Source organism: Piliocolobus tephrosceles, unplaced genomic scaffold (assembly GCF_002776525.5).
Source record: "Piliocolobus tephrosceles isolate RC106 unplaced genomic scaffold, ASM277652v3 unscaffolded_29033, whole genome shotgun sequence".
In the NCBI taxonomy this organism is placed as follows: Eukaryota; Metazoa; Chordata; class Mammalia; order Primates; family Cercopithecidae; genus Piliocolobus; species Piliocolobus tephrosceles.
In genome coordinates, this window is record NW_022312125.1 from 1 (window position 1) to 10756 (window position 10756).

The 10756-nt window shown below is 45.3% G+C and overlaps 1 long non-coding RNA gene across 1 annotated transcript; it reads right to left on the reverse strand.

The window, feature by feature from the left end:
* Window positions 1–280: 280 nt before the first annotated feature.
* On the reverse strand, window positions 281–2592 carry LOC111521234. Its single transcript, XR_002724893.2, has 3 exons — window positions 2364–2592; window positions 1054–1151; window positions 281–397 (listed from the first exon to the last, which is right to left on the reverse strand). It is a non-coding gene; the product is annotated as an uncharacterized LOC111521234 (long non-coding RNA).
* Window positions 2593–10756: the final 8164 nt, after the last annotated feature.

Genomic DNA, 10756 nt, shown 5'->3' on the forward strand with positions numbered 1-10756 from the left:
CCCCCCACCATTCCCATCAATCACTCCATCAGTGCTCCCACCATTCCCATCAATCACTCCATCAGTGCCTCCATCAGTGCTTCAGTGGCCCTGTTGTGACCCCCATGACAGTTGGTAGCATTGCCCTCACCATGCCCCATTGTCATCTCCACAGCTGCCCCCAACACTGTGCCCTGCATTGCTCTTACTGCGGGCCTCACCGCTGCCCTACTGTAGCGCCCCATTATTTATATTCTACCCCATTATTTCTCTCTTCCCTGTCCACCCCTGTGACCCTCACTTTGGGATCCAACCACACAGATGATGACCAGCAGCAGGAGACCAAGGCCCAGGGACAGCAGGAGGAGGCAGGGCCCAGAACGGAGATGCTGCAGGAGGGACTGGGGAGGAGGCGGCCCTGCAAGAGGAGAGGGTGTCAGGATGAAGAGGGTCCAGACATGACGGAGATGGGAGAAGGAGAGGGCCCAGGGAGCTGTCTAGTGAGGAGGGCTGGGCACAGGGGACACCAGGGGAGGGTTGGACAAGGAGGATTTTCGGATGGGGGATGCCCAGGCCTTTGACTTCAGGGACCAGCACAAGTCCTCAGTCACACAGGCCCCTCACATCCGTGGGGACCCACGTGCACACACACAGATGGGGGACGATGGTGATATGAGGAGTCCCATGGTCAGTGCTGGGGGCAAGGGCAGGAGGACATGGGGAGAGCTGGGGGCAGCCAGGCCCTTCGTGGGCTTGTGCTCACCTACCTGCTGGACAGTCAGGTTCACAAATGAGTTTCATTCCAAACCCAACTACTTATCTTCCCCTCCACCAACGTGCAGCTCTCGTCCCCACCCCACAGGGCATCAGAAGCTGGGTCCACTGTGATCCTCCCTGTCCCAGTCTTTCTAGGGACGTTGCATCCACTTCACACTAGGCCCATCGGAGGCTGGTGCCTGACCTCCTCAGAGTGGGGACCCATCCGCACACGTGATGGAGGTACAGAAATGACAGGAGAAATCCTTCTAAATGTATAAAGAGAGCATTTTAGGAGAGTTTCCCCTTTCCTCTTACCATTTCTAACCCCCTGGACTTTCTCCTCACTCTCCAAATCCTGGAAGTTTTCATACGTCATTGTCATGCTCGGGCCAGCACGGCTCTGAGGTTGTCACCTGAAATGGAGGCAGGGCCAGTGCCCAGGCTGGGGCGGAGCTGGGGCATAGGAGGTTGGGACTAGGTTGGAGCCGAAGGCAGGGCTGAAGTTGAGTTGGGAGATCAGGCTCAGGTTGAGAATGAGCCTAGGGTTAAGGCTACGACGGAAATGGGCCTGGGTTTGCAGTTGAGATAGAATTGGGGTCGAGTGGAGTTTGGGAGTGAAACTGGAGGGTAATGTTGGAGCTAAATGCATTGCTAGGACTGCCCAGTGGGCCAGTAATCAGGCAGGTAGAGATTGTGTCTCATGCTAGGATTGGGGTCAGTATGCAAGTTGGAGCCATGGATGGAATTGGGGTTAAGTTTGGTGCTGAATTTGGAAATAGAATAGAATTGAGGTTCAATTTTGGCTTTAGGTTGGTGTTAAGATTCAAGTTGAATATGAGGTTGGGGTTAAAGTAGGAGCTGGGTGGGGGGCAACAGGTGTGGTGGCTCATGCCTATAATCCCAGCACTTTGTGAGGCCAAGGCAGACACATTACTTTAGGTCAGGAGTTTGAGACCAGCCTGGCCAACATGGTGAAACCCCATCTCTACTAAAAATACAAAAATGAGCCGGGTGTGTGGTGCACGCCTGTAATTCCAGCTACTTGGGAGGCTGAGGCAGGAGAATTGCTTGAATCCAGGAGGCAGAGGTTGCAGTGAGCGGAGATAGTGCCACTGCACTCCAGCCTGGGCGACACAGTAAGACTCAGTCTCAAAAAATAATAATAATAAAGTAGGAGCTAGGGTTTGTATTGGGGTTAGGGCATGGCTGGGCTGGGGCTGAAGATAAAGCTTGAAATTGGCCAGCCATGAGGCTGAGTTTGAGCCTTAGTTTATTTTTATTTGTATTTATTTATTTATTGAGACAGAATTTCGCTCTTGTCGCCCAGGCTGAAGTACAATGAGGCTGTCTTGGCTCACTGCATCCTCCGCCTCCAGGTTCACACGATTCTCCCACCTCAGCCTCCCAGAGTCGTAATTTATGACAGGGGATTGTGGCTGCTGTAACCGAATCTAGAATCCAGTGAAGGGCGTAGAGTCTCAAATCTTCACATAGTAATTAAATCCCACACTGCCACCTTATATTTATTTTCCTTTAGTCCCACCCAAGACCCAAAGTCCCCCTCTCCCTGCTTCCTCTGACATCCCCTGTCCCCTGGGTCTCACCGGCACCCACAGCACCATTACCTGTGGGAGGTCTGGAGGGTGTGATTCTCACGTTGGTTGTGAAGCAAGGACCAGAGTCGGGACGTCACTCAGAGTTGGAAGCGCTGTGTCCTGGAGAGCTGGGGTAGAGCTGACTGGAGTCCTGCTGGTCTTCAGTCTGAAATCCCAGGAGCCCTATCAACTGGGACACCCCATCTCCTCAACTTTCCACAGTAAATGAGAATGAACGGGGATTGGAACACACAAAGACCGTGTGTGGGTGGAGAGAGTTGGGTCTGAAGCCAGCTCTGCTCTCCTCCTCCAGGCCATGCCTACTTCCTTTTCTCTTTTTGGAGTTTCCTCATTTTTACCATCTGGGAGCAGGACTGGATAGAGGTACAATCTGCTGTTGCTCCTCTACCCTACATTTCCTTTCACTTCCTGCCTCTACATTTCCCAGAATTGCTGTGTCTCCATCATCGCACCTCTGATCCTAGAGAAGCCCAGTCTGTGCTTTTGCTCAATCCTGGCCTGAGTCCCTGGCATCAGCATCCTCTAGGTCCCAGTCATTCAGCTGCTCAGCTCTGGCCTCACTCGCCTCACTCCACTCAGAAGGAGGTAAGGGGGTGACAGAGAATAGAACTTCTTGGCCAGAATAGGAAGGGAGAAGCCAAGGAAAACAGCAAACTTTCATTGAGTATCTAATCTGTGATGGGATTATGCCAGATCCTTACCTTCCACAGACATTCCCCGCAAGCACCGGGGGAGGCATTTTGGATGATGGGCTAAGGCTCAGAGCCCAAGATCACATACAGCTTGTAAGGAGAAAGTTTGGCACCCTGCTCTGGCTCTCAGCACAGGCGCTGTCTTCATGAACAGGATTCCATTTCATCCCATGATCCCTGCCCAGCCCCTAAGGGAGCTGCCCTGAGTCCATGCACACATCCCTTTCAGTAGGAAGGAAACTGAGTATCTTACAAGGTGGAGAAGGAGAAGAAATACATTTTAGGTTATATTTTCTATATACATGGGGTTGTGTTCTGCTATGTGCTTTTTTTTTTTTTTTTTTTTTGGAGTTAACAATCTATCAGGAACATTTCTCCACATCAGTTTATAAAAGGTACTTGATCTACCTGCACCTCATTTCATCATAGGCACCATAATTTATTTATTTAGCATTTCTCTATTGACAGAAACCAGAAATTTTAATTATGTCTTTTTCTTTTTCTTTCTTTCTTTTCTTTTTTTTTTTTTTTTTTTTTTTTGAGACAGAGTCTCACTCTGTCACCCAGGCTGGAGTGCAGTGGCACAATCTCGGCTCACTGCAACCTCCATCTCCTGGGTTCAAGCGATTCTTCTGCCTCAGCCTCCCGAGTAGCCGAGATTACAGGTGTCCACCACCATACCCAGCTAATTTTTGTATTTTTAGTAGAGATAGCTTTTCACCCTGTTGGCCAGGCTGTCTCTAACTCCTGATCTCAGATGACCTGCCCACCTCAGCCTCCCAAAGTGCTGGGATTTCAGGCGTGAGCCACCGCACCCAACCAGGTTGTTTCTGGTTTTGTTTTTATTTGGTATTTGGTATTTTAATTAGTATATGTTGCAGGTTATGTTTTTGGAAGCCAGGGTTGAGGCTGAATTTGGGGTGCGAGCTATTTATGAGGGATTAGCACTTCAAAAAGGAAAGTGGATGAAACGGTGCTGGGCAGAGGGAGAAGCAGCACTTTGGAGCGCTTCAACCAAACCAACAGGGAGCTCTGGGTTCAAACAATGCCAGCCCTGGGAGCTGTCCAGCACTGGACTGCCACAGGGTCCTGCAGAGCACCCCCTTCTTCAGTCACTGGCAGTCAACCCTGACATGGGTGTGACCTCGGGAAGGGGCTGTCTGCAGGTTACACTCCCCACAGCGGGTCACCACATCCTTCCTAGAAGGGGGACCTGGGTAGCTCTCTGTGTGTTTACCACAGTCTTGCAGTGTATTCACGTATTAATTTGGAGATAATCAACATTTTGACATAGTTGAATCTTCCATGAAAAGAACATGATATTATGATATTTCTCCATTCACTCACTTTTTTTTTCAGTCTGGTTCAGCGGGTTTGAAGCTTTTTTTTTTTTAAGTTCTGGGATACATAACGTGCAGGTTTGTTACATAGATATACATGTGCCACGGTGGTTTGCTGCACCTATCAACCCATCACCTAGGTTTTAAGGCCCACATGCATTAGGCATTTGTCCTAATGCTCTCCCTCCCCTTTCCTCCAACCCCCCAACAGGACCCAGTGTGTGATGTTCCCTTCCCTGTGTCCATGTGTTCTCATTGTTCAACTCCCACTATGAGTGAGAACATGCGGTGTTTGGTTTTCTGTTCCTGTGTTAGTTTGCTGCAAATGATGGTTTCCAGCTTCATCCATGTCCCTACAAAGGACATGAACTCATTATTTTTTATGGCTGCAGAATATTCCAAGGTGTAAATGTGCCACAATTTCCTTATCCAGGCTATCCTTGATGGGCATTTGAGTTGGTTCCAAGTCTTTACTATTGTAAACCGTGCTGCAATAAACACATGTCCATTCACTCTTATATGTATGTATTCATCCATTTGAGTACTTATTGAGAGTCTATGAGGCAGAGTTCAGGAGTTCAAAAGTGAGCAAACAAGGCCTGCCTTCATAGAGTGTACCTTCTAGTGGGTGACCAATAAACAAAATAAATGAGTAAAATACCCGTATGTCACATGGCAATAGTGCTTTGTGGGAAAAGAGCAGGGATATAAGATAGGGTCGATTTTTAATGTCCCTCAAGAATAGGGCCGTTCTCACACTGCTCTAAATAAATACCTGAGACTTGGTAATTTATCAAGGAAAGGGGATTAATTGCCTTGTAGTTCTGCAGGCTGTGCAGGAAGCATGGTGCCGGCCTCTGCTCAGTTTCTGGGGAGGCCTCAGGAAACTTAACGATCATGGTGGAAGGTGAAGGGGGAGCAGGTGCCTCACATGGTAAGAACAGGAGCAAGAGAAAGACAGGGGATCAGATTTTAAATGACCAGATCGCACGAGAACTCCCTCACTGTCAAGAGAACAGCACCAAGGAGATGATGCTAAACCACTCATGACAAATCCACCCCGTAATCCAATCACCTCCTACCAGGCCGCACCTCCAACACTGGGGATCACAATTCAAGATGAGATTTGGGCAGGGACACAGATCCAAACCATACCAGAGTGTCAAGAAAGGCCTCACTGAGAAGGCAATATCTGAGCAAAGTTTGAAGGAGGCAAAGCAGCAAGTCACAAGGGGCTCTGGCAGGAAGAGTGATCCAGGGAGAGGGCAGAGCAAGTGCAAAGGCCCTGAGGTGGGAGAATGTCTGGTGCATATGAGGATCATCCATTTGACAGAGTTGCCAGAGATTTTATAGAGAAGTGAGTCAGGGAGGAGAAGAGTAGACAAGCGATGGGGGAAAATGTGGGCCTTGTTGGCTGTTATTAAGGATTTGTTTTTACTCTGAGTCGGAGATGCAGACTTTGAAGGGGTTGGAGCAGAGGAATGACATAACTTGACCTATATGTTAACTGTAACAGTGTGTCTTTTGTGTTATGAATTTGATGAATAAGAACAAGCTGGAAACGGGGGGCTAGGTAAGAAGCTGCTGTCATATCCAGGTGAGAAATGAGGTGGTCAGAAGTGTTGTGATTCTGGATATATGGTGAAGGTGGAGCAGACAGAATTTCGCTGATAAATTGCTTGCGGACTTCATGAAAAAAATAGTTCTCCTAGTCCCCAAAATAAATGAAAAATTGAGCATTTTCTATAAATTGCTGACTCCCTAGGAAAAACAACTCCATCCCTGAATGTTTGCAACGCTGACGCCTGGGTATGTCATGACCTTTTGTGCATATGAAAATCATGTGAGAAAAGCACTGGGTTTTGCCATCACGAGTAGACTGATAAAAACTTGCTTGCAATGGTAATCTTGCAGAAATTCCCTTTCAATGCCTGTTGTGAGTTTAGTTTGGATTTCTTTGTCAGGTCCTGGCAAGCAATCTTCTTGTCTTTTCCTAAACGCTTCTGTTCCTGAGACCCCTTTCACAGTTGACAATGATCATTTCCCTCTTTCACTACATTTTCTGTGAATTCTTACCCTCTCCTAGAACCTCTACTGGTCAGGAATTTTTTTTTTTTTTCAAGCTAGGAACAAGAGAAAGCACACTCATGCCACCAGTTCTCCATGAGATTCTTCCAGACCATACAGAAAGACAAGTGATTGGAACATGTGAAGGTTGAAAGCGAAAGAAAACTGTCATTATTGGTAAATGACATGACTGTCTACTTTAAAAATCCAAGAGAATCAGCCCCTCCTGGGTTCAAGCGATTCTCCCACCTCAGCTTCCTGAGTAGCTAGGACTACAGGCATGCACCACCACACCAGTTAAATATTTTATTGTGTAGAGAACAGACCTCACGATTGTTACCCAGCCTAGTCTCAAACTCCTGGCCTCAAGCAATCCTCCCACCTCAGCCTCCCAAGGTGCTGGGATTACAGGTGTGAGCCATCATGCCCAGCCTGTGTTTTCTTTGATAATTTTTATAGTTTCAGCTTTGATGTGTGTCTATGATCATTATGAATTAGATTTTTTCATATATATATAGTTATTCCAGCACCACTTGTTGAAAATACTTTTCTCCATTTCATTAACCATTTCTACCTATATAGTTGATAGAATTCATCAGAGAAGTCATCTGAAACTGGATATTTTCTTTGTTGAAAGATTTTAAATTGTGAATTTATTTGAATTCAGGTGAGTCTGTTCAGATTTCCTATTGCAGTTTTTAGTTTTGATAATGTGTATCTTTCAAGTAATTTGTCCATTTTATTCTATTTGTGGGCAAATTTGTTGGCAAAAACTTGTTCATATTATCCTTTTGATGTATGTAGGATATGTATTTATATTTTCTTTAATTCCTAACACTGGCAATTTGGGGGTTTGTTTGTTTGTTTGTTTTTGAGACAGAGTCTCACTCTGTTGCCCAGGCTGGAGTGCAGTGGCATGATCTCGGTTCATGCAGCCTCTGCCTACCAGATTCAAGAGATTCTTGTGCCTCAGCCTTCCAAGTAGCTGGGATTACAGGCATGCACCACCATGCCCAGCTAATTTTTGTATTTTTAGTAGAAATGGGGTTTTACTCTGTTGGCCAGGCTGGTCTCAAACTCCCAACTTTAAGTGATCTGCCCACCTCGGCCTCCCAAAGTGCTGAGATTACAGGCATGAGCACTGTGCCGGGCCAACACTGGCAATTTATGTCTTCACACTTTTTTCTATCAATTTTATCAATTTTATTTATCTTTTCAGAAACAGTTTCTGGTATCATTAATTTTCCTTATTTTTGTTTGTTTATTTCATTGACTTCTGCTCTTATTTTCTTCATCTTTGTACGTTGGATATAAACATCTTTTCCTGGTTTCTTAAGGTAAAAGCTTAGATTCTTTGATTTTTGACCCTTTTTCTTTTTCTAGTATAAGCATTGAATGTTGTACAATTTCATCTAAGCCCTGTTTGGATGTAGCATCTTCTCATTTCCACTCAGTTAAAAATATTTTCTTTTCTTTTCTTTTCTTTTTTTTTTTTTTTTTTTTTTTTGAGATGGAGTTTTTCTTTGTCGCCCAGGCTGGATTGCAGTGGCGCGACCTTGGCTGCAAGCTCCGCCTCCCGGGTTCACGCCATTCTCCTGCCTCAGCCTCCCGAGTAGCTGGAACTACAGGCGCCCGCCACCACACCCGGCTAACTTTTTGTATTTTTAGTAGAGACGGGGTTTCACCGTGTTAGCCAGGATGGTCTCGATCTCCTGAGCTTGTGGTCCGCCTGCCTCAGCCTCCCAAAGTGCTGGGATTACAGGCGTGAGCCACCGCGCCCGGCCAAAAATATTTTCTAATTTACCTTATGGTTTCTTTTTTGAGCCACAGGTGATTTAGAGGTATATTGTTTAATTCCAAAATATTTGGAATTTTTTTCCACTTTTTTGTTATTGATTTAATATATTGAATATTTAATTCCATTTTGATCATAGAAAATGTATTATTTTGAGCTTTAAACATTTATCAAGGGCTTCCAGTTCCAGGTAAAATGACGGAAACACATTCCACCCTTTCTCTCCCATTGAACACAACTCTAAAATGTGGGTAGAACGTATGCATCAGCTTATTGAAAACGCTGAAAAATGAATTGTAACATGTTTGTTGCAGAAAAACACCAGAATTTGAAGTACCACTGAATTGGCAGCAAGTTTACCATTTTTTCTTCTATGGTTCCCCAACCTGAGTTCAGCATGGCCAAAATTCTGGAAATGAACGCTGAGGCATGGACAGAGGGAGCTCCAGGAAATGCGATCTAGGCCTGGCTTGAGGAGCTCCTAACACGCACAGAAAATACAGAAATCTCCTTTGGGGTTTTTCCCCCGCTTTCTTTTCTTTTTTCTTTTTCTTTCTTTCTTTTTTTCTTTTCTTTTTTTTTTTTTTTTGAGACAGAGTCTTGCTCTGTCCAGGCTCGGGTGCAGTGGCGGGGTCTTGGCTCACTGCAACCCCCGCCTCCCAGGTTCAAGCGATTCTCCTGCCTCAGCCTCCTGAGTAGCTGGGACTACAGGCACCCACCACCACACCCAGCTAATTTTTGTATTTTTAGTAGAGACAGGGTTTCACCATGTTGGCCAGGCTGGTCTGAATCTCCTGACATTGTGATCCGCCCACCTCGGCTCCCAAAGTATTGGGATTACAGGTGTGAGCCACCGTGCCCGGCCTCCCCCTTTCTTTTCTTGTGCCCATGTCCATGGTCAATCTCATGGCAGCAATGGCAGCAGTGGGAAAACCAGGGCCAGCAGAGGACAAAATTCTAAGTGAGAAGATCCTTCCTCTCTATCTAAGGGAGCTGCAGTTCTAATAAATTGAGAATGCCTTTGTACTGTTATTGTTTCTTTTTTCTCTGTGCCCTTCCTCCATTTAGACCTTTGAGTTTCTCACAGTAGAGCCAAAAAGAAGAACTGCAGGAAACCAGAGGGTACCAGGGAGATCATGAAGATATGTATACTTGGGAAAGCTACACCAAGTTGTTGATGAGCTCCACGCCTGACCACTGAGGCGTGCCTGTAAGGATCTCATCCCAATTACCATCCTGAAGACTTTGAGATCTAAACTAATGAAAAAACTACCGCTTATGCCGCACACTAACCACTGAGTGGCACACAGCCATGACAGACCTAAAGAGTTCTAAAAAAAAAAAAAACAGAAGAGAACGTAAAATATCAAAAGGCTTTAGAACTGAACTGACGTTGGAACCATACCCTACAGAAGTGTGTTGAACATATAGCCTCAACTTAACCAGGTCAATTGCCTGCTAAACAAAAATATCAACAGTCTCTACAGAATTTAAACAAGACCTAGAATGTCATAACTTAACATTTAAAATGTTCAGAATAGGCTGGGCCCAGTGGTTCATGCCTGTAATCTCAGCACTTTGAGAGGCTGAGGTGGGTGGATCACCTGAGGTCAGGAGTTCAAGACCAGCCTGGCCAGCATGGTGAAACCCTCATCTCTACTAAAAACACAAAAATTAGCTGGGCATGGTGGCATGTGCCTATAATCGAGGTTGCAATGAGCCAAGCTCACACCATTGCACTCCAGCCTGGGTGACACAGCAAGACTATCTCAAAAATGAAATAAAATAAAATGTCCGGAATACAATCCAAAATCATTTGATATATAAAGAACAACTAAAAGTTTGACCTGATGGCAAAAGGCAATGCCAAGATGACAACAATGTGGAAACTCTCTGACAGACTTTAAATCAGATATTATAAGAATGCTTGAGTGAGCAATTGATAACACTCTTGAAACAAATGTTAAAATAGAAAGCCTTGGTAAAGAAATAGAGACTGCAAAGAAGAACCAAATAAAAATATTAAAACTGTCCAGGTGCAGTGGCTCATGCCTGTAATCCCGGCACTTTTGGAACCCAAGGCAGGAGAGTCACTTGAGCCCATGAGTTCAAGACCAGCCTGGGCAACATAGTGAGACTGTCTCTACAAAAAAAAAAAAAAAAATTAAAAATTAGCTGGGCATGGTGGCATGCACCTATAGTCCCAGCTATCGAGAAGGCTAAGGTGGGAGGATTGCTTGAGGCCAGGAGGTCAAGGCTGCAGTGAGCCATGATCACACCACTGTACTCTAGCCTGGGCAACATAGTAAGACCCTGTCTCAAAAAAATTAAATAAATAGAATTTTAAAAATTAAAAAAATAAAAATGTTGAAATTGAAAGGTACAATAATTGAAACAAAAAACTCAATGGTTGAACCTAGAGCAGAATGGAATAACAAAGGAGTCAGTGAATTTGAGGCTATATCAATAGACACTACCCAAGCTGAGCAACAGAGAGAAAAAAAAAAA